Below are 22,454 nucleotides of genomic sequence, written 5' to 3'. Positions count from 1 at the left end.
CATGGTTGGGCACTTAACCTGTTACCCGCCCCAGCAGCCCTGTGAAAGGAGAGAGTTTCTAACATTCATCTTACAGAGGAGACTAAGGCCCAGAGAGTAACAGGATTTGCTCAAGGTCACAGAGCTAGGATGTGGCAGAGACTGAATGTAAACCCAGAGTTATTCTGACATCACAAGGCTGGAGTCCCTTTGACTGGATGGTGACATAGCATCTCAGTGAAGAACAGGGCAAGACCCCAGATGTCAGAGCCTTGAACTTCTATTCATATCACTCTTTCTCTCCAGCATTCTACTAAACTCCAACCACCCATCTGTTCATCTACCCATCCACCCCTTCATCTAGCTATCCTTCCATTCATTTATTTATCCATCCATCCACACATCCACCATCCAAATATCTATCTATCCATCCTTCCGTTATTCTACATAGTCCTTCCATTCACGCCTTTATCCATCCATTCACACTTCCATCCACTTTTTCTCTTCATCTACCTATCCATTTTTCTGTCCCTCCTACCATCTATCCTTCTATTTTTCTATCCTTTCATTTATCCATTTATTCATCAATTTAAACGTCATCTATCCATCTAATCACCCATCAGTTCTTCCATCAATCCATCCATTTATCCATCCATCCATCCATCCATCCACTCACCCATTTACCCACACATCCATCTATCCCTCTACATATCCATTCACCCATACATCTCATAAACGTTTATTTAACTGATGGCTGCTGTGCCCAAGTCTTTAGATCTCTGTGCCTTGAGCCAGAAGAAACACGCTTAATTAGGTTTATGTTAATTTGTTGTTCCAGGAAGGCTAATTGTGGGGTTTGTAAACAGCCCTTTCATGGCCGGGAAGTTACTTAAGAGGACAGTTAAGTAAGCAACCACCGGTGGAAACAGTGCTGGTACACAGCGGGTCCAGAGTCATGACCCGCCTTTCAAGGTGGGAAGAAGGCTGAGTTGCAGACAGTGTGGAGGCTCTGGGGTCAGAAAGGAAGTCAGAATAATGGGAACAGTGGCAATAATAGCTCACATGTTTTGAATGCCTGCTGTGTGCCAGATGCTATGCTAAGCCCAGCCCTTACAGCAATTTCAGGTGATGGAAACCATTATGATGCCATTTATGGATGGAAAGACTGAGGCTCAGGGAAGGGAAATTGCATGCTTATGGTCACATAGCTGGAGAGTAGCACAGTCATGACTCCGATCTAGACCCGTCTGTGTCCAGCAATAATGATAATGAAACCAAATAATTATATAGCACTCGTTACGTGCCAGGCCCTGTTCTAAGAGTCTTCTTTACTCACTTAATACTCACACAACCCTATGAGGTCAGTATTATCGTCACCCTCATTTTACAGACGAGAAAGTGGGGATTGAGAGACATAAAGTAACTTGTTAAGATTGCTGAGCTAGGCAGTAGCAGATTTTTTTTTTTGAATTAAATGTCTGGACCCAAGTCCTACCGTTAACCATGTTATGCAGTGGAATACACCTGATATACATTCAGTTTAGAGAGATTCGGCCACACATGGTTGGCCAAATATTTTTTTAATCATGTTTCCTCCTATTTTATGTATCTAAAAATACACTATCATTTTAACTTTATTGTGCCTTTTTTGTTACTTAGTCCAAGAGTCAGTGAACTTTTTCTGTGAAAGACCAGAGAATAAGTATTTTAGGCTTTCTGGACCATATGGTTTCTGTTGCAACTGCTCAACTCAGCTACAGTAGCTGGAGAGCAACCACAGACAATACGAAACTAATGTGTGTGGCTATGTGCTAATAAAACTTTATTTACAAACACAGGTGGAATACCAGATCGGTCCTAAAGGCTACAGTTTGCCGATCCCTGACTTTGTGTACTGTACATGTACTTGTATTCACCAAACCATGTTCTCTTGCCCTTTTATAAGTGATATGAAAGATTTCCAAGGATAACTTCAACCATTGCTGAGTTTCACCTTTAGGCCGTTTGTTCACCACATGCCTTTTACACCATTTATTCAATGGCCCACAATTGGCAGCTTCTGAAAGAATTTGCAAATTCCCGGGATTCATCTAACTTGTTTATTCACAAGGCCAGTTAATGAATGACACCCATGAGGGGTGCTCAGCCTGGCTGACTCCCCACCAGGGACGCAGAGTGCTAAGCCCTGGAAATTACTCTTCTCCACGTCCAAGTTCTGTAAACTTACTTGAAAAAAAAAAAAAATTCCTAAAGCGAAAGTTAAAAAATCCTGTGGCTGGGGCCCTAATACTATTTTCTATTGGTGATAAGAACACGGAAATGAAAGGGCGAGCAGTGGAGATATTACACAATGTACTCAGGGCTGGTGAGAACAAAATGGGGTCAGCTCAGGAAGATCCCCTTTCCCCTTAGCCACACCCCCTTCCCCTCAACATCTATTTCCTAGTTTCAGAAAAGTCATGAGCCCGAGGGAACAGCATATAGTCACTCAAAAGGCGAATGACAACTTCGGGTAAAAATATTTGCAACATAAATGTAGACAAATGATTTATTTCCATAATATATAAAAATCCCTGCAGAACAATAAGGAAAAGAACCCCACCCACTAGAATAATGGGGTAGTGGGTGGGAATAGGCAATTTATAGAAAATGTGATACATATGGCAGATAAACTTGCAAGATGTTCCTTGCTGATGTGCCTTGCAAGATGTGCCTTGCTGGTAACCAGGTGAATGCAAATTTACAAAATGATTAGGTGACATTTTCTACTCCTCAGGTTGACAAAAGGAAAAGATTCATAGTGTGAAGTGTTCAGGAGACTGGGGAACTGGTCACACGCATATTGCTGGTGTGAGTGTGAACTGGAACGGCCTCTCGGGAAGACAATTTCATAGTATCCAGTAAAATTGTAAATTCATATTTTCCAGAACTCAGCAATTCCATTGTTTGGCGAACATCAGGCACAAGGAGTATGTGCCAAGATGGTCACTGGAAACAACCTAAATATCCATCGATGGGGGAAAGGTTAAAACACCTTGCAGTGGTCTGAGGTCTCTACAGCTTTTGAGGCAGAGCCTGCCCACCTCCACTACTGGTGCTGAACTGACTAGATGCTCACTCTTCCCAGTGTCCCTCAGAGCTAGGGGCAGGGATTATGTCAGGGATGGTCTCCCTGAGGTGACATTTGAGCTGAGTCCTAAAGGAAGAAAAGGAGCTAACTTTGGAAAGAGCATAGCAGGTGGCCAACTCAGCAAGTGCAAAGGCCCTGAGACAGGAAAGGATCAGATGAGGTGGGAGGAGAACCGAGCGATGCTTCTGACTTGGAAACTGAGGCCCAGAGAAGGAAAAGGACAGCCCAAGGTCATAGCGTTGGACGTGGTGGAGCCAGGTGGGAACGTTTGCTGCCTACCCCAAGAGAGCTTTGTACTGGTGCTGAGCTGCCTGTCTAGGGTGGAGGCCTCTGAGCTGCTTGAAGGCCTCTATCCATCTTTCTCTCCAGTAATCCCCTCGTGATTAGAACCGAGCATTGGAGACCCAGGCCTCAGGCTTGTGCCAGCCTTGCCCTGCCAGCCAAGGCCAGCAGTACCACAGAGGGGCATCTGAGAGCTTCACACTCTGCCTCTGAGCTGGAGGGTCAGCAGAATCTACAGTCACTGTCTTACCTAAATAGTAGCTAGGGAAGGTGCCCAGAATAGACACTTTCCCTGTAGCATCTAATCAACTCCTGGTAAGAGCTCTGTGAGGAGGTATTATTAGTCCTATTTTATGGCTCGGAACACTGAGGCTCAGAGAGATTAAATATGTTGACTCCAGACCCTGTGGTCTTCACTCTCACAGTCCACACCCTGTTCCTCTGGATCCTAAGGCAAGAATAAGGCCATATTTTTTTAAATGACAGAGCCGCAGATGGGAAAGGACAATCTCACCTAGGACTTCATTATGTAAAAAGGAACTCTGAGGTCTCGAGAGGGAAAAGAATTATCCCTTGACTATACAGAACCAGACCTGGAGCTGGGTCTCCCTATTCCAAGGAGGGCCCTTATAGCTTTATCCTCCGATTCACCTCCACCCTCATTCCTTCCCTTCATGTTGGCTTGACTGGTCTCTAGGCTGTTGCTCCAGCATGCCAATCTAAATCCTGCCTCAGGGCCTTTGCACTTGCTCTTCTCCCACCAGATCTGGCCCATCACTTCTTGCCTGCCCTCCTTGACTACTCCATTGACAGTAGCTCTGCATTCACTCTTCTTGATTTATTTTTCTGCCTAGCACTTCTCAGCCTCTGTCATTATATGAAATGTTTATATAATTGTTTGTTGTCCATCTCCCTGCTTAGAATATCAGTTCCTTGAGGGCAAGGACTTTATTTGCAGCTGTTTCCCCTGTGTCCAATCCAGGGCCTGGCTCCCCATAATGCTTAATATGTCCTTGTGGAATGTATGGATGGGTAATGGATAAATGGATGGATGGATGGATGGATTGATGGATAGATGGATGGATGGGTGGGTGATGGATGAATGGATGGATGGATGGATGGATGGATAGGTGATGATAAATGGATGGATGGATGGATGGATGGATGGATGGATGGATGGATGGATGAGTGGATGAATGAATGGATAGATAGATGGTGGACATTTCTCTCAGCATCGCTTCCCACCCCTGAGCTCTGAGTCTCCCACTAGGATGTTCTGACTTGACTCATCTGGCTCCAAGCCTGAGCAGACAGCTCTGGGTGCTTCTACAGGATTGGGCAGGAGTTGCTGTTTCTCACCTTTGTCTGAGGCTGGGCAAACAAAAGCCTTTGTTTTCCCTCCCTTGCTTGGCCCCTCTACAGCCCAGGGCGGGAAGTTGCTGGCAAGTCAGCAAGTTAACTTTGCTACAACTTAACTTTGAGACTTAACCTGTCAAGCTGGGCCCAAGGCTCCTGTGGTCACAGTGAACCTGGGCATGATGGGGGTGCGATGTGGGGCACAGTGACCGAGGCACAGAGATTCCTACCTGGGCGGACCCCAGAGCCTTCTGGAGATGTTATTTTCAAATAGTCCTAAGTGATAGGTACTATTATGCCCGTTTCATAGGTGGGGAAACTGAGGCACAGAGTGGCAAAGTCAGTGGCTGAGGACTGACTTTGTTCCCAGCTATTCCGAACAGAGCAGGCTTGCACCAGGGTCTGTGAATCTGACACCAGGGCCCTTGGCTGCCCTTTCTCCTCCAAAGTCACTTTTTCTGATGCCTTTTGACCCATTCAGTTCAGCAACCGCAAAGAATTGACCCACTCGGTTCCACAAGGAATTATTGTTGTTCATGTTATTTTTTGCCATGAATCCCTCCTGGTCTTTGTTTTTCTTCTTTAACCTCAGTACACAGACAGATGCCACATCATAAAGGCTGAGAGGCTTCTGGAGTGAGAGCTTCATTCCACAGGTACAGCTGCATGAACCATGTTTATTAGGCTTATTTTAAATTGCTCCCCCACCCCTCAAGAAAGGCGGGAAGTCTTAAAATTACTTCTCTCCAAAAACAGAGCTCAGAGGCGCCGCCCTGCCCCGGAAGCTCTCTGACCTGCCCCATAAGGAATTATTAATTATGATTTGTCTTTATAATCGTCCATTTGGAGTCTCGAGTGACACACGCTCAGACTTGTCCATTCTTAAAAGAAGGAATCAAAGGTTCATGGAACTAAGTTATATTTAACTAGTGGAATTACTTGGATGCAGCCCTGGATTTAATGTGTGACCTTGGGCAAATCCCTCCCCTCCCTGGGCTTCTGTTTTCCTAGTTGAAGGAGGAGGAACGTGGACTAGCATATAACACAGGGTTTAGACTATATAGTTCCCAAACTGTGACTATGTCAGGGATATATGAAATCGTTTCAGTTGTACATGGATAGGTATTTTGTATGTTGTATTTTTTATTTTAACTTTTAAAATTTAATAGTGTTATAACATTTCATTTATAAACGCAGACATTGTTGGTTGTTGGGATGGCCACACGGAGAAAGAGCTCTGCTTCACATAGTCATTCAGGTATCCTGACTAGTGGGGACTCTGCCATCTTCGACTGGTAGCTTCCAAAGTCACCCTGGGGATCAACATCCAGCCAGTGAGAGGAGAGACGGTGGAGAAGGACCCATCCACCCTGAATGACACACATGTATACATTTCTCCTCACGTTCCATTGGCCAGAACTAGTCACATGGTGCCACCTAGATGCAAAGGCAATTGGGTAATGTAGTCACCTGGCTGGGCAGCTACTTACCTACCACTCTACACTTTAGAGGAGGAGCATGACTCTTTGGCAGCCACGTGGCCAGCTCTGCCTCAGTCTTCTCTTTTTAAATGAATAAGTTGAGGAACAGAGCTTTGCCACCCCATTTGTCAATAAATTAAAATATGATGTACAATTTCCTACAGACTGGGAGGAATCATTCCACCCAATATTAAAGTTTACTACACAGTAATCAAGGCAGCGTAGTATTGGCAGAGGGATAGACATAGAATCAATGGACGAGAGTACAGGACTCAGAAATAGACCCACACAAACATGCCCAGCTTATTTTTGACAAGGTGAAAAGAAATGCAATGGAAGATAACCTTTTCAGTAAATCTTGATGGGGCAATTGGACATCTGTAGGCAACAGAACAAAAGAAAACAATGACAAAAAAACAAAACAAATTCTTGACTCAAACCTCAGATCTTGTATAAAATTTAACTCGAAATGAATCATAGACTTAAATGTAAAACATAAAACATTTACGGAGGTTTTATAGTTAAAAGAAAATCAATCGTTGGGGTCTAGGGCTAGGCAAAGAATTATTAGACTTGAACACCAAAGTCATGATTCATAAAAGGAAAAATTGATAAGTTGTGCCTCATCAAAATTAAAACCTTTCGCTTTGTGAAAGGCCTTTTAAGAGGATGAAAAGACAAACTACAGTCTGAGAGAAAATATTTGCAAACAACATATCTGACAAAGGGCTAGTATCTAGAATGTATCAGGAACACTAAAAAATCAGCAATTAAAAAAATACAATTAGAAAATGAACAGAAGGCAGGAACAGACATTTCACTGAAGAGGATGCACAGATGCAAATATGCACATGAAAAGAATTTCGATGTCATTAGCCATTAAGGAAATACAAAGTAAAACCACAATGAGATATTACTGCACACCTATCAGAATGACTAAAACAAAAAATGATGAGAACACTGAATGCTGACGAGCATTGGAGAAACTGGATCACTCACACATTCCTAGTGGGAATGTAAAATGGTACAATGTTCTGGAAAACAGTTAGGCAATTTCTTAAAAACTACCATATGACCCAGAAATTACACTCCTGGACATAGAAATGGAAACTTGTGTTCATGCAAAAACCTGTACACAAGTGTTCATAGTAGTTTGATTCATAGCAGGCAAAACCTGGAAGCACCCCAGATGCCTTTCAACAGCGAATAAACTGTGGTGCATCCATACTATGGAATGCTATCCATCAATAAAAAGGAACCAAATATCGATTCACACAACAATTTGGATGACTCTTTAGGGAATTATGTTGAGTAAAAAAAGTCAATCCCAAAGGCTTGCATGCCATATAATTCCAGTTATATGACAGTCTTGAGCTCATCCAATTAATTATAGGAATGTAGAACAGATTAGTGGTTGCTGGGGGTCGGGGACAGAGTTGGGGGTGGGCAAGGAGTTCAGGGTGGGCTGTGAAAGGGTGTTGGAGATGTTCTGCATCTTGGCTGTGTCAGGGTCAACATCCTGGTCGTGATGTTGTTCTATGGTTCCGCAAGGTGTTATCACTAGAGAAAACTGGGGAGAGGGTACGTGGGGTCTCTCCGTTTATTTCTTCCAACTTTTTGTGAATCTACAATAATCTCAAAATAAAAAAAAATTATTGAAGAACACAAATACAATTTTTTATATCCAGACATGTCTGAATATAATTGTGTCTTTGGTAACATGGAGGCACCATCAGAATCTCATTAGACATATTGTAGTGGTGAAGTGTGTGGCTTGACAATGAAGTTTCTGGGTTCAAATCTCAGCTGACCAGACCTCTCGCCTCCCTGAGCCTCAGCTCCCACACTTGCGAGTGGCTGAGCAGTGAGGGGACCTTTCTTGAGAGGTCGCTGTGGGGACTCAACGAGATGATCCATGAAATGCACAGTGCTCATTCGCATAATTGTTACTTTTCAGGGCTGTGGCAGGTGGAGGAAGGGAACTCGAGGTGTCATCTGAGAGCTGTAGGTTGGGACTGTGACTGTCCATCCATCCCGTGGTTTGTGTCCCTTCTCACAATCAGAATGTGTCCTGAAGGGGCTGAACTGAGGTTAGCCTGGTTGGGTCTTGTCTGCTCTCCAGATTCTGGTGTATACTTTCATAGAAGTTTCTCAGTGAAGGCAGAACTCAGCCATTGCCTGTGGACTGGGTGGCTCAGGTGTACCAACAGCCCAGGGGCTAGCCTCTCTAAGTCAAGAAAGAGAAGGAATGGAACTTGTGCTTATTGCATACCTACTGTGTGCCTGATGGTTTACATGCTCTAACTCACTAATTCTCCCAGCAATCTTGCACAATAGGTATCGTTATTATCCCTACTTCCTACAGGAGAAAACTGAGGCTCAGAGAAGGCAATGGACTTGTCTAAGGTCATGCAACCTGTCATGGTGGAGCTGAGATCTGAACTCTGGTCTGTCTGACTTAAATCCAGTGTCGTTTTCACTATTCACAATAACCTTACCATTTATTAACCATCTACTACGGCCAATTACTGTGCTTAGCTCTTTCTGTTGAGGTGTCATTATCTCCCATTTTAGAGAAGAGAAAACAGGGATTACGAGAGATAAGTTGCCAAGATAGACAACAGTTCTAAAAAAAAAAAAAAAACCAAATGACAGCGTTCCTTTGTGCCCCCAATCCCACCCTCAGCTCCAGCTCTACCCAGCCAAGAACATTCAAGCTTGGAGACTTAAATGCTGATTCAGCAAACAGCTGGCACCTTGGGATATGATGCCTGGGCAGGCCTTGGGTGTTGAACTTCAGCTTCAGTGGGCCAGGGTCAGCCAAGACAGCCAGAGCTTCCCCCGGGGGCTTGGTGGGGTCACTGGGAGCTGCTGACAGACCCCGCTCCCGCCTTGGTCCTGACAGACAGAGTGGCAGTTGAAAGAGGCTAGAGGTGGCGGCAGTGGTGACAACTTCCTTTTGAGTAATAACATTTACTGAAAAGCAATTCTGCTTTTAGCACCAGAAGTTCACCACCCTCGCAAGTAGGCGCCTAAGAATACCTTCATTCAACCACAGTTCAGAGATTGACACCGATTCCCTTCTGCATTACCTCCAGGAGAGTTTCACATTTGGTATAGAAGGGAAACCAAATACCACAATTATAGGAGTAGGCGGAAGGGGTGCGGAGAGGGGGGTGATGCAAGGGGGGCCAGGTGGCATCAACCACGGCCCCCTGAAGCCTCCACAGGCAGCCTCCAGGCAGTGGCCCGGCCCCTGCTCTTCAGTTACTGGAAAGACATCGACAAGCTCAGAATGAAACCACCCAGCTGACAATTTCTCTTCCTTTTACAAGAAAAAGAAAGTGATTATCCTTGAAGCAAACATGACTTTGGAGACCAGGGATTCATCTAGCTACTCTGCAAATTAGAGGCAGAGTCACAGCTGCCCCAGGGACTCTGGGCCCTTGCCTGTCACCCTCCTTTGGTCCTTTGAATGGCCTCTTTTATCCATCACTGAAAATCTAGTCTGCACATGGGAAGGAAGGGTCTTAAATATTAGGAGCTCACCCAGGCCCCAGACAGCTATGAAATGGCTGAGGGCAAGGGAGAAGGCATGAGTGGGGAGGAGATGTGGTGTGTCAGGCAGAGGCACAAGGCTGCAGAGAGCAGCCCCGAGAGGTCCCCTCTCTCCCCATCTGATCCGGCCTTGACTCACGCCAGAACCAGAGGTAGTCAAGGAATTAAAAAGATTCTGGCCTTGGAAGTTACACAGATATGGGTTCAAATTCCACCTCTGCCATTCAATGGCTGTGTGACCCTGGGCAAGTGACTTCATCTCTCCGATCCTCAGCTTCCTCATCTCTGAGATGGGGATAGTAATAGGAAATCAGGTCATGACCCTCCCCTGCTTAAAATCCTCAGGTGGCTCCCACCTCACTTGTCAGAAAAACCAAAGTCCTCCCTGTGGCCTAGCAGGCCCTGCGTGGTCCACCTTCCCCCTTACAACCTCATCTCCTTCTGTTCTCTCTCTCCCCTGCCTCAGGGCCTTTGAACTTGCTGTTCCCGCTGCCTGCAGCATCCTTCCCTCAGATACCCCTCTTTCTCCCTATCTGGGTCTCTGTTTATATGTCCCCAAGAGGCCTGCTCTGACCTCCTCTTTTAAATTCCTCCTGTTACTCTTTGTCCCTTTACCCAGCATTAACTTTTTCCCCACTACTTGATGTTATGATTTTGGGAGTTGATTTCTCCCCACACTCTAGACTATAATAAGCTCGTTCAGTTCTGTGTCATTCTCCATTAAGTCTTCAGAGCCTGGCACATAGTAGGTACTCATCAAATGTTCATTGAGTGAGCAAGTGCAGGGTTATTTGGTGAGGATGAAGAGTGTAGATTGCTCAGTACCAGCACAGAGTACTTGCTCACTAAATGTTACTATCTTTTTTCTCTTTCCAGCACCGGCCGTGTGTCACGGGCTCATTGACTTCCTACAACAGAAGGATGCCTTTTACGGATACAGAACCAAGGCTGGAGCGCCCAGGTGGCCTGCCTCAGCTCACACAGAGAGGTGAGGCTTTGAAGTCTGGTCTGTGAGACTCTCGGCCTCCTGAATGATGGTACCAGTATCTGATATGACCTGGGCCTGGCTGGTGTAGGGTCTGGCTGAGGGAAATGGTGGGTGGAGCCCTTCAGACCCTCGAGAGGGTTATGGGTGGTGGGAGAGCTGGCTTTGGCTTTGAGGGTCTCCGGCCAACTTTGGGCCTTGGGACTGGGGTTCATGCCCCTGTTCTGCAGTCCCGCAGTTCCCATGAAGGGGACCCAGAGTTCTCAGAGAGGGGCTTTTTTCAACTTCTGTTTCTGGAAAGTTCTATCCCAGGAAGGGCAGAGGCTTGAGGAGCTACTGGATGTGGCTAGAGCCTCAGAGACTAGGAGACCCCGGGTGTTCTCTCTCCCTGGCACCCAACCAGTTCTGAAGGAGAGGGACTTTCCAGAGAAGTCTGCCTCCTGGCTCCTCCGAGCCTGCCCAAGAGACCATTAGGCCCAGTCATGCCTTGGTTTCCCTGTTTTTACTTCTTAGAGAGGCCAGAGAGTCTGGGGTAAATAGCCCTGGCATGACGGCTGGTCTCCCCTGAGCCTGATGTATGGGAATTTTGGAGCCACAAATGTCTTCCACAGTCTGGGGATGAGACCCTCCACCCACACATCTGCCCCCGACCCTGGGTTGAGCTGGGCCTACAGCCGGTCTAGGGTGGGCCGGGACGTTCGTTGCTTGTGGGTCTTGCCTAGAGGTGGGGGTTTCGCCTCTGCCCATCGGAGCTGCCTGTTATGTGAGGACCCCTCCCACACTGCTACAGAGACGGGGATGCAAGTGGGACACCAGGAAGGACTGTGTCCTGCCATTTTATCACACTCGAAGGTGACCGTACCCGTTGAACCCCCTAGAGCAGACCTTGCTGACCGGCCGCCCACAGGCCAAATCCAGGCCGGGAGTATGTTTGGTTTGGCCCTTGAAGTATTTTCTAAAAATGTGAATCTGTTGCCAACATTTGAAATTCCAGGAGATTTCATATAAAATCCATTTCTCTGGCTTCTCTTGAAAAAAATGGGAAGATCCGGCTATACTAGTAGGCCCACATTCCTGTAGGACATAGAAGGCCGGAGTGCGTCATGGGTGCCCCTTTCAGAGGGACACAGAGCAGGTGCTCTCCTCTTCAGCCCAGTCTCTGCTCGGCCACTTTCCTCTTACACGGTGCCTGCTAAGGCCTTGAAGTGTGACTAGGAGTCCACCAGACAAAGGGGCGGAAGGGTAATCCGGGACAGGGGAATGGCAAGCGTCCGTGGGATTCGTCTGTTCAAGATTCATTTGACGAGTGTGCACTGAATGCTTACTGCAGACACTGGGGCAGATGGCAGGAAGCCAGGCAGATAAAAATCCTTGCCAGCCCTTCTCAGCTGGTTACCATTTTGTCCCGCAGGGACACTGGCAATGTTTGGAGGCATTCGTGGTGTCACAACTGGGTGGGGGAGGGGATGCGACTGTCATCTAGTGCGTAGAGGCCAGGGCTGCTGCTAAACTAATCCTACGATGCGCAGGACAGTGGTTCACAGCAGAGGAGGATCTGGCCCCAGCGTCAGGAGTGCCAAGGTCAAGAAACCCCAGTTCAGGAGGAGATAAAAAACCAGACAAGCCACTAAAGACATCATCTGAAGTCAGGTGGAGCTAATGAAATGAATAGGCGTGGCAGTGGGGGTTAGGAGCGGGGAGGTTCCATTTGAGCAGAGACCTGGGGACAAGGAGGAGCAGGTCCTAAAAAGATGGGGACCCCCCTGCCAAGGTGGCCCTGCGCCGTCTCGCTCACTGAGCGGCACCCTCCCTTTGTGCCCTGCTCTGTCCTCACCACAGCCCTGCTCGCGGGGTGGGGATCGGTGGGCCTGTACCGCTTTACAAAGGGCCTTGGCCACATGTCACAAGCCCCTAAGAGGCTGACCCGGGTCACATGACCACTCTGAGCTGATTTCCCGGGGTATGAAGTGATGATAATCACTGAACCACCTTCTCTCATTGAGTCCATCAACAAACATCAGTGAGGAGCCCACTGTGGCCTAGGGAGACGGAGCGACTTCAGGGTGAGGTGCTCAGCACTGGTCACAGCACATAGTAGGTACACAGAAAACACTAGTCAGATGAATGCAAAGAAGGGATAAATGGATAAACAAGCCCCAGTCCATGTAAGATAATGATCATGGCCAGCGCTGATTGAGTGCCTACTGTGTGCCAGACCCCAGCTGTGCGTAAGCATTTCACAGAACGGATACCTCTCAGAGGGAGGGATAATAATCATCCTCATTTGCATGGTGAGAAGAACGATGTACAGAGAGGGGACATCAATTGCCCAGGGCCTTATGGCAAGGAAGCAGTAGGGCTGGCACTGGAGCTCAGGCCTCTTGGATCTCAGGCCTGTCCCCACTGCCTTGGCGTTTTGTATGCTCTGACTCAGTTAATCCTCCCACCAATCCTGTGAGACAGCTGACAGCATGAGCCCATTTTACAGGTGAGGTAGCTGAGGTGCAGAGAGCCAAAGTGACTCGCCCAGGGTCACACAGCATGTGTGTTTGAATCTGCGTTCCACAATGCTGACCACCAGGCCCCACCCCTTGTAATCCCTAGCTGCCCCTTGAGGTGAGTTACTCAGCCCTGAGGGGTTGGGGAGGGAAGGTGGGTCAGGGGGTTAAGCCCCTTGGGGTCTACAGGACCAGGCAGGAGGCTCTGGAGGAGGTGGGGTCCTGGGGTGGGAGGGTGGGAGCAGGTGGGCCTGGGGAGCCGCCAGCCTTCCGCCCCCACATGCCTGCACTGCACCGCGCTATTGAGAGGCTGCCCTGTGGCGAGCACCAGGCTGACAATGGCTCCTTGTGTCTGCGCAGGTGGTGTGGTGGGGAGGCATTGTTCTCCAGGACACGTTCCCGCCATGGCTGGCTGCGGGCGGTCCCCGTCCCAGGACACTTGGCACAGGGCTGTTCCGGGTGCCTGAGGGAGGTGTGTGTGATGCTGGAGAGAGAGAAAAAGAGAGAGAGGAAGAGAGAGACAGAGACAGAGACAGACAGAGAGAGAGAGAGACGGAGAGAGAGAATGTGTGTGTGTGAGAGATGCTGGAGTGCGTGTGTGGGTGAGTGTGTATGGAAGGGAATGTATATGTCTGACACTGGCTCTAAGTGTGTCCATGCATGTCTTGCACACTGTGGCAGTGTGTCTGAGCAGGCTTGTGGCTATCAGTGTCTATTGTGTCTGTCTGAGTGAGTGCATCTCCCTGGTGTATCTGTGGCTCTATGTGTATCTGCTCCATGTGTGTCTCCAACTCTGTGTGCCTTGTGTGCTGAGTGAGTCTGCCCTTCTCTGCACGTGTCTCTGTCTCCGTCTGGGTCTGTCTGTGGAGCGTCTTGACACCAAGGGGACAGCAGAGCCCTGGCTTCGGGGCGAATCCTGTTGCCCATATAGGAGGAAACGGGACGGGGAGCCGCTCAGCACCGGTTCAGGCAGAGAGGAAGGCTAGCACAAAAGCCAGAGGCAAGACGGAGCTGGGTGTTGTACAGGAGCACCCAGGAGGCCAGGGCAGCTGCAGTAGAGTGACCGAGGGGAGAGGACATCAGGGGCCACCCACGGGCCAGGGTGCGGGGTTGGAACTTCGTTCTGAGATGGAGTCGTTGGAGGGTCTGCATCTGGAAGTGACAAGGTCTGACTGCGTTTTACGGAGTTGCCTCTGGCTGCTGGTGGAGAGTGAGCTGCAGGGCAAGCATGGCAGCTGTTGGGGTGTTACCACGGCCCGTTTCACGAAGGAGTTTCCCAGCCATGACCTCAGGGTGCCCCCATTCCAGGAATTACAGTTCCCCATTTTGCAGAAGTGGAAACTGAGGCCTTGGGAGGAGAAATGCCTTCCAAGGCTGGAAGTTTGGGAGCTGATCCAAGGCCAAAACCAGTTCTCATCCTCCTCACCCTGGCTCCCCGCCAAGTCCTTTCCTGTCCCAGGGCTGTGTGTGGGGGTCGGTGTCTGTGCTAAAGACAGAGGACCCGCTGTCCTCCTCCCAGGAATCAGGACTCTGGAGCCAGAGGGCTTAGGTTTACATCTTGTCTCAGCCACTTAACAGCTGAGTGACCTTGGGCAAGTCACACTGCCTCTCTGTGCCCGGTTTCCTCATCTGCAAAATGGGAATAATGATAATACTCGCCTCTCAATTATGTTGTGCCACTGATAATCCTTCCCGTAAATGGACTCTCCCTCTTCTTTATCTTTCTCCAAAACACTTAATCACCCTCTGTCGCACTACGTGTTATATTTATTTGCTGCAGCATTAGAGCGTCACCTCCATAAAAGCAGGAAGTTTGAGATGTTTTGCTCACTGCTAATGTCTAGAACAATGTCCTGCATATGGTCAGTGCTCAGTGAATTGTAGTCACACGTGTAAAATGCTGGAACACGGCCTGACACGTAGTAAGCGTGGCTGAGAATTAGCTGCGTTGTAGCTGGGAGTCAGCTGGGAGCTGGGCAACCGAAAGCACCAGCCCACCGCGTGGGAACCGGAGTCCCCATTCCCTTTTCTGCACATTGTTCTCCACTTCCGGATCTGCTTAGCCCTCATTGGCCCGACACTTCCTGTCTTCTGTCTCCGTATTTGAAAACAGGTTGGCTCTGGCAGTTGCTATTGCCTGGCAGGGTCATGCCCCTGCAAGGGGGCTTGGTTCCCCCAGCTGGCCATGGCTTATTCAGTGGCTCTAATGGTCTCTGCTCTCAGGACATTCCCCAATATTGGGGCCTGACCACGTCCCATGTCCAGGATTCCTGTCCCCCTGTTGGTAACAGCAAACAGAACCCTCTGGTGTTGGACAAGTCCACTTGGCAGCTCAAACAGAAACGTCCTACCAACGGCACAAGGAGCCGTTGGGCAAATACTGGTCAAGTCCAGCGTGTTTGTCAAGGAGGCAGCTTTGCGATCTTTTAATCTTTCTAAGAAAGAATGAAAGGAGAGACTTAGGTTTCAGAGGCTAATTCGTGGTGTGGTGATCTCCCAAGGTCCTCGCGTCCAGCCCCCTGCCACCTGGTCATCAGCTCTGGGCCCCCCGCTGCACCCTGTGTCCCTGACTTCCCGAGGAGGGCCAGGAGCTGGAGAGGGATATTGGGCCCAGGCAAAGGACAGGCTTCCTCTGCCCTCCTCCTCTCCTGACTCTCAGCCCTGTGGGGATGGCTGCGAGTGCCAGGGATGCTCAGCGGACGTGGGGGATGAGCCTGGGGTGGCCATGGTCCCTTCCTCGGGTATCGGCTGGTGTACAAGGGCTTCGTTTAACATAACTGGGTAACCGTGGCGTCTGCCCACTGTCCCCCGCCACCCCACTGCTGCCAGGCTTCAGGCCTCCATCTCCCAGGCTTCTGTTCAGCCCACATTTATTGAGCACCTACTATGTGCCTTGCCCCCTAGGGACAATGAAAAGTCCTTGAGTAGCGCATGGCTTGGCCTTTTGCAGACAGCGAGGAGGCCAGTGGGGCTGGAGCTGAGGGAGGGAGAGAGAGTGGGGGAGGCGAGGTCGAGGGGCCACGGGTCCAGATCCGCAGAGCCTCCGGGCCCGGGAATTTTGGACTTCCTTCTAAGTGTGATGGAGACCCACCAGAGGAGGACTGCACAGGAACTGCCTTTGAAATTCATGTCCCAACAGGAGACGTTGTCCTTTTAGAGGTTCCCTCTGGCTGCTCTGGGGAGAATGACGCCGGGATGGGGACAACGAGGGTGGAGATGGGGAACCGGGGGCAGTGACTTGGGGCACGGCGGCAGTGAGAAGTGGCATTCAGGGTGTATTTTGAGAGTTGGAGCCACAGCGTTGTCCGCTAGGTGTGCTACGGAGGTCATGGGGAAAGGGCGGAGTCCAGGACAATCTGCGGCTTCTGGTTGAGTAACTGGGAGGCTGATGGGACCACTTTCTATAACGGGGATATTGGGGGAAGGAGCAGGCCTGGGGGCAGATGCCATACTCAGCTTGAGGTGTGTTGAGTTAACGTGTTTTGGAGGCAGATGAACAAGGAAAGCGCTACCTGCCACCTCCCCACTGCCTCGTCCTGGTTCAGACGCCCCGTACCTGCCTCAGGACAATTGTGACAGCTGCCCGACAGTCCTCCCTGTTCCAGCCTTCCTTCTTCCACACCTGTCGAGCTCATCCTCCGAAAACACGACTCTAGATCCTGTCTCTGCTCTGCTCTAGAACCGTCGGTGCTCCTGCTGCCACCTGGATGAAGTTTAAACACCTTGGCTGAGTAAGCTGGGCCCTGCACCATCTCCTTGACCTCTGCAGCCTCGTCCCCCGTGCAGCCAACCAAGCAGATGACCCTTGGTTCCTCAGACACATCCTGTCCCTTCACACTTCCTCAGACTCGCTCAAGCCTCGCCTGGCAGTGGAGTGCCCTTTCTCACCTCAGGGGTGAGTCCAGAGGCTTTGCCTCTAATGTCTATAGCCTTTTGTTTGTTTCTTTCTCCCAGGACATATCACACAGAGCTTTGAATTACACTTATTTATATCTTCCCCTCCTCCCCGAGGGCAGAAAGGTGACAGCTTCATTTCTGGGCTTGAGGCCAGGCTCAGCGCAGGTCCTTGTCAGCTTCCCTGGGTATCTGTGGAAGATGCTGCATTTACAGCTCATTGCCCTCACTCTAATATTTCCCGGGGTGTCACCCTGCCCTTGGTCCGCCTGGGTCAGGTGGGCTGACCCAATTCCCAGGGTTAGACTCCTGGGCCAGGGTTGCCCATCAGAACTTCCCAGACCCCTAGCTACATTGATTGGGGGTGGGCACATGAACCAATCAAAGCCAACAGAACCTCATTCTGCGGAATAGAAGATGTTGTTGTCTCGAGGTGGCTGAGCCAGTGGGATGTCAGCCCGGAGCATCTGTGGCCACTATGCCACCATGAAGCACAGACTGCCTGCAAATACAGCCAACATGGGGCAAAGCACAGCTGAGAGAAGGAGACAGCCCGCGTCCTAAAAGCATCGCCGATGCCCCTGGATCCAGCTGTGTCTGAAGCAGACATAGCCCTGAACTTCTTAGTTACATAAGCCACTAAATTTTTCTCTCATTCTCTCTTTTGAAACCCACTTTGGGTTAGGTTTCCATTACTTGCCCCTACTAGAATTCCTGATAGTTAATGAGCTTTCTCCTGAATGTACCTCTTGTCATCCCACTGCCCACCTGTCCATGGCTCCAGGTGAATTTCCTCTCGAGGAACTTCTTTGAATATCTATCCATCGAACTGTGTGTATTTCCTTTCTCGCTCACGGATAATACCAGTAATGATCACTGGTTTTGGCTGCCTCAAGCAACTTTTGGAACAAGGCAGGAGGTGAATAGAATCACCTAAAGAAGTAAAATGAGCTCAAGCTCCTGGGGGCTGAGGCTGGCCTGTGGCCCCATGGCAGCTCAGTTTGGGCCCGGGCACATAAGGGAGGCTTCTCGGCCATTCTCTGCTTGATAGTGTAAGGCAAGGTTTTTCAATCTGGACGCGAAGGGCATTCTGGACTGGGACTTCCCTGTGAAGTATCCTAATCAGGAGTCTTCCCTCGAGACTTGGTTGGGAGAGGGATCTCAGCCACTATACTACTGGCATTGGGGCCAGACCGTTCTCTGTCGCGGGGCCATCCTGTGCATCGCAGGAAGGTTTAGCAGCATCCATTTCTTCTCTACACACTAGGTGCAAGCAGACTCCCTGCCCAGGTTATTGACAACACAGACATCATCAGACATTGCTGAATGTCCCCTGTGGGGCAAATCACCGTAGCTGAGAGTCTCTGGTGTAGGCAGAGAAGTGCTTTGCATAGGGCCTAGCACATAGCAAGTGCTCAATAAATACAGTAGTGATAATGTGATAATGGGGCTGAGGACGATTGTTTGGGAACTTTGAGTGTTTCATGAGAGTCAGATCTGGCTAACTTCAGCAGGAAGGGAGTTTGTTGAAGGAACATGGAGGAAGGGGGAGAAGCAGATCAAAAGCATAGAATCAGAGGGTCCAGATAGCGCAAGACAGATGTGCTGGCAGCAGCAATGAGCTATTCCTTGTTTTAGCCATTCTTCCCACTTCCTCCTTCCTAACACACCCTGTTTTGCTCAGACACTCTCCTGTCCCATCTCACAGACTCAGGGAAGATGGGCTTCAGCCAGGCTCCGAGGGGCGGGTTCCAGATGTTTTAAACCAATCACAGTGGCCTCTTTCCTTTTGCCAGTGATTGGTTCAGGCTGCACTGGGATGTAATTCTGGCCAAAGGTATCGCTGGGAATTCTGGGAAAGGTTCCCTTGCTCTTCAAAATGGTCAGGGTCTTATTGTCCTTCATATAACGTGGGATTTCCTTCCTTTTTAAGGTTGAATACTGTTCTGTTGCATGTAAATACCATAGTTTCTTGATCCATTCGTCTGTCGATGGACATTTAGGTTGTTTCCACATCTTCTTGGCTATTGCGAGTAATGCCACAGTGAACACGGGAGTACAAATAACTTTTCGGGATCCTGATTTCAATTCTTTTGGATAGATACCCGGAAGTGGAATCGCTGGATCATTATGCTAAGTCAAATAAGCCAGTGGCAGAAGGACAAATACTGTATGATTCCACTTACATGAGGTATCTAAACTAGCGAAGCTCAGAAGCAGGGAGAACGGTGGCCGTCATAGGGAAATGGGGAGTTGCTGTCCAACAGGCATAAAGTTTTAGTTGTGCGAGATGAATTAAGTTCTAGAGATCTGCTATAAGTTTCATCTACAGCCAACAGTATTGTATTGTACACTTAAAAATTCATTTAAAAAATAGATCTCACGTCTAATGCTCTCACTACAATTAAAAAAAGCATTTGTAAAACATTATGTAAAGTTCTCAATGATACCAATATTAAAACATTTTATATATAAAAGTTCTTGGATAAAGGGAAAAAAAGAAACAGGCGCTTTCCCTCTCTAGTGGGGAGATGTCATGATGTTAGGAGAAGTGGCAGCCATATGGAGTCAAGGAGGAGAGCCAGCTGGAGGGCAAAGCCCAAGTCCCAGTACTTGGGTCCTTGCAGATGTCACTAAAGGGCTGAATTAACCAGGCCCTGATTCTCGCTCACTTCCGGGGGTATATGAGATAATAAGTGTCCTTATTTTTAAAGCCTCTGTAGGTTGGGTTTTTATTCTTTCAGCCAAAATGCCAAAGCCCATGGATGAGTTTTTTTTTTCCAAATTGCCCTTGACATTTCCTTCTTGCTTTCTAAGTAACACAGAGGGGCTCACTGTCACTGCCAGAGAGGTCGGACACCAGGGTCCTTGTCTGGCTGCCAGACATATTTGTGGCCTGAGGATGTACTCAAAGCTCAGGCAGGAGGACTCCCAGGAGACCACCTGCCAGCTCTTCCATAAAGTTCAGACTTTGTCCTTCTGTGCCTTGGTTTCTCCATCTGTGATCTGGGGGTGGTAATGGGGCCACCTGTTTCACAGAGTGTTATGAGGATTAAACGAGTTATTTCCTGTAAAGTGACAGGCACAGCACCTGTACAGGCACATGGTAAATGCTGTTTTTGCCATTGTTATTATTACTTGGAGAGATGGGTAAAGGAACTTGGGCTGACAAAGTGGTTGGGGAAAAATGAGACTGGCAGCCTCGAGAGGTGAGACTGGGGTGGAAATAAAGGATTCAACCAAAACAGATACAGAAGCTCTAAGGAGAAGCATGAGGCCCTGAGACTCCCCCGAGGTGTCAGGGAGGCATCAGAGTCCCGGTCTTGGGAGGAAAGTGCCTTTCTCTTTGGAAGTGAAAGATGGGTCCTAGGAAGGCGGGAGGCTGAGGGACACCCCACATTGAGCCAGCAACAGCCCAGGAAGTGTTCACTCCTCCTTCCAAAGACCCCGCAGTGTCACAGGCTCCGGGGCCTCCAGCTTGAGGCCATGGGGATTCTCCCACACCCTCCAGTGCCTCCGGCCTTCAGGCCTGGGTCTGGGGCTTCCTGCCTCACCCAGCTAGACTCTTATCACTTCGACACTGTGCCCCGAACACCTTCCTGGCCCCCAGGACCCATACCTGGCTCTCTCAGGGAATCGGAGGGCCTTGCTGTCACCGGATAGATTGAGCAACTCAAGCGAATGTGCATTTTCCAGCTCGTGCTAACCACCATTCATTCACTTCCCCTCATGCTCATCGATGAGTCGGTTCCTTATACCTCTCAAAGGACACCATGACCCTTCCTGCGAACTCTCCATGATGCAGCCCAGAACCTGAGTCACCCTGAGATAGCACCTTCATTCACCTTGGTCCTGGAAGCCCCTGGCCTGCTTCACAGATGGAAACAAATAATGATAATGATGATGATAATGGTGACGATATGATGTTAGCTACCAGTTCTAATAGTGTCCTGAACACTTTTATGTACTAACTTTGAGGTGGGTACCATGCTTATCTCCATATTGTAGATGAGGAAAATGAAGTCCAGACAGGTTGAGTAGCTTGCTAATAAAGGGAAGGAGCCATGACTTGAACCCAAGCAGTCTGGCATAGAAATTAAATCATATTTAGTTAATCATTTAACAAAATTGGAAATGCTATTTTAAAATTTATTTTCAGCTCATTCATGCATCAGATATTTCCATAGTAGATACTGTGCGTCAGCAGGTGCTTTTCATAGGGGACGTAGAAGTGAATAAACAGGTAGGGCTCCCGTCCCCTGGAGCTCGAGGTCCAGTGAATACAGTCAGTCAATCGAGGACTTGAATATGTGACATCGAGACTGCCTGTACCTGTACAGAGCAGAGCTGTCTGAGACTCTCAGGTGGAAGCGCTGTGGCCTTTCTAGGCTTATTCACCCAAATACAGTTCTTTCAAGAATATATCTTAATCCAGGGCCTCCCCCTGCAAAGTTAAGGTATTAGGATATGAGGAGAGAGACTAAAGGACCTTGAGGGGCCTCGTGATATCACGGTAGACACATGGCTGTGGGGTCAGACCACTGGCCCCAGATCCCAGCTCTGGCCCTCGTCAGCGTGTGACCCAGTGCAGGTCATTTCCTTCTCTAAAAGCCTCAGTTTCCTCATCCAGAAATAGGAACAATGCACCGTGCCATGGCCATTGTGAGAGTATAGGACGTCTTTGTGGAATACTAAAACATGTTTGCAGCTTGATGATTCCAGAAAGGCCAAACATTGAAGGTTCATTGTCTTTGCAAACCTCAGCTGGGCTCAAATGAGCATCACAAGCCTAACTGGTAGAGGATCCCAGCTCTTTCAACAAGGGAAGTGACTGGATGATGATCGTGGGGACCTGGAGAGGCAGCTGTGACTCAATTTCCGTGGCGAATGCACCCTAGTCATGCCAGAAAGCCATCGTTCTCAAGAGAAGCCAGAAATCCAGATCTTTATATCAACGTTCCCGATTTTCCAATTAAGAAAACCATCGGCCCACCACCCCACACCTTCTAGAATGGCTATGATAAAAAAAAAACGGATAGTAACGAGTGTCAGAGAGAATGAGGAGACACAGGAACCCTACACTGCTGGTGGGATGGTAAGAACGGTGCAGCCACTTTGAAAAAACAGTCTGGCAGTTCCCGAGAAGGTTAAACATGGTTACCGTGCGATCCAGCAATTCCACTCCTAGGTAGATACCAAAGAGAATTGAAAACCTATGTCCACATAAAAACTTGCGCGTGAATGTTCACGGCAGCATTCTTCATGACGACTCAAACGTGGAAACAACCCAC

The 22,454-nt window shown here is 48.8% G+C and overlaps 1 long non-coding RNA gene across 1 annotated transcript in view; it reads left to right on the top strand.

The window, feature by feature from the left end:
* Window positions 1-22,454, top strand: part of LOC111743622 — a 93,129-nt gene that overhangs the window by 34,685 nt on the left and 35,990 nt on the right. Inside the window, exons 2-3 of the long non-coding RNA XR_002781796.1 lie at window positions 10,663-10,774; window positions 16,949-17,164. This is a non-coding gene — a long non-coding RNA (uncharacterized LOC111743622). The remainder of the gene's footprint in view (window positions 1-10,662; window positions 10,775-16,948; window positions 17,165-22,454) is intronic.

Source organism: Pteropus vampyrus, unplaced genomic scaffold (genome assembly GCF_000151845.1).
Source record: "Pteropus vampyrus isolate Shadow unplaced genomic scaffold, Pvam_2.0 Scaffold117, whole genome shotgun sequence".
In the NCBI taxonomy this organism is placed as follows: domain Eukaryota; kingdom Metazoa; phylum Chordata; class Mammalia; order Chiroptera; family Pteropodidae; genus Pteropus; species Pteropus vampyrus.
The sequence above is the reverse complement of the archived record's forward strand: the minus strand, read 5'-3'. Positions and strand labels throughout refer to the sequence as shown.